This window comes from Giraffa tippelskirchi, chromosome 7, assembly GCF_054371585.1.
Source record: "Giraffa tippelskirchi isolate mGirTip1 chromosome 7, T2T-mGirTip1v1.2.pri, whole genome shotgun sequence".
NCBI lineage: Eukaryota > Metazoa > Chordata > Mammalia > Artiodactyla > Giraffidae > Giraffa > Giraffa tippelskirchi.
In genome coordinates, this window is record NC_137281.1 from 66,363,209 (window position 1) to 66,365,000 (window position 1,792).

At 38.2% G+C, this 1,792-nt stretch overlaps 1 pseudogene; it reads left to right on the top strand.

The window, feature by feature from the left end:
• The first annotated feature begins 342 nt into the window (after positions 1–342).
• Positions 343–1,286, top strand: LOC145515017 (olfactory receptor 8K3-like; annotated as a pseudogene).
• The last annotated feature ends 506 nt before the right edge of the window (positions 1,287–1,792 follow it).

The following is a 1,792-nucleotide window of genomic DNA, read 5'->3' on the forward strand; positions in this document are numbered from 1 at the left end:
AATATATTGAGCACTTTAACTGACCTATAAACATTAGCAGACAATAGCATTTCAACTCTCAGTTAAGGCAGCCAAAATGTCTCCAGAGAGTGGAAAAATATTCCTGGGGGAGTAAAATCACTCTAATTGAGAATAGCTGATCTACCTCCATATCTCCTTGTGTCTCTATTTATGTATATTTTAATGTGCGGCAGATGAAATTAATTTTAAATGTTCTAAATTGGAAATTTAAATTTATCTTACTTACCAGTTATTCATACTAACACATCTTAGAGGATATTTTACACAAAATCTATTGACTCTGCTGCTGTCTACCCAGAATAGGTTACCTCATAAACCTGGATGAAAACGCAGAATGGAACAGTGCTGAGTGAATTCATCCTCATGGGAATCACAGACCACCCTGAGCTGCAGGCTCCATTGTTTGGGCTCTTCCTCATCATGTACGTGACCTCAGTGGTGGGCACCTTGGGCATGCTCATCCTCACTAAGGTGGACTCCAGGCTGCAGACACCCATGTACTTCTTTCTCAGGCACCTGGCTTTCACTGATCTTGGTTATTCAACAACTGTGGGCCCCAAAGTGTTAGTAAATTTTGCGGCAGATTAAAATAAAATCTCCTATTACTTTTGCACTACACAGCTCACTTTCTTTCTTGTGTTCATCACTAGTGAATTTTTATTCTGGCAGCGATGTCCTATGACTGCTATGTGGCCACCTGTCACCCTCTGCTCTACCCAGTGGTCAAGTCGCAAAGGGTATGTCAGGTGCTGGTGGCAATGCTATATCTCTATAGCATATTTGAGTCTCTTCTTATCGCTGTAAAGATATTTGACTCATCATTCTGTGGCTATAATGTCATCAGACATTTCTACAGTGACAGTCTCCCCTTGTTATCTTTGCTCTGCTCAAATGGAAATGAAATTGGACTGATGATTCTTACTCGGCAGGTTTTAATTTGATTTTCTCTCTTCTGATAGTTCTTGTTTCTTACCTTCTTATCCTCACATCCATTCTCAGAATGAGCTCTGCTGAAGGTAGGCACAAGTCTTTTTCTATCTGTGAGTCTCTCCTGACGGGGGTCACAGTGTACATTTGTATGGGGCTTTATATTTATGTATGTGCAGCCAGAGTCCAACCATTCATTTGACACAAATAAAATGACATCTATATTTTACACTCTCATTATCCCTATGCTAAATCCCTTGATCTACACTTTGAGGAACAAAGATGTAAAACATGCCCTACAAAGTACGTGGAAAAGACTATGCAATTTTTTCTCTTAAGGCTTCTGTACAATATGTATCCTATAATTTAGGTGATGGGCTTCAAACTGTTCTCTGTGTGTCTCTAAAAGGAATAAAAAGTATGGAAATGTTCGACACATATTTAGAAATTGCCTTCTAAGGGCTAGTCATACTTCTGTGTGCTAGACATACATTAGCACACAAAGGGGGAAAATATCTGCCTTTCCTGAGGGGAAGAGATGAATTACAAATATAATTATGTAAATAGCACCATGCCTTAGAATGAGTTAGGACACTGTAATGGCAAGTAAAGAGAGTCGAGTGAGGAAGAATAGCATATACAAAAGGATTCAAAGGATTATTGTTATTCCCAACTATTAGAATAAATTTCCTAGTGTCTACATGTGTTTGTGCATGTACATGTGGTTTTATGTAAGTGCATACTTCTGTTTTTTATTCACTATATTTCTCTAAGGCATGTATTAAAATTAAACTTATAGTGGTTTCTAGGAGGCTCAGTGTAGTATAATGATTTGAATTCATCA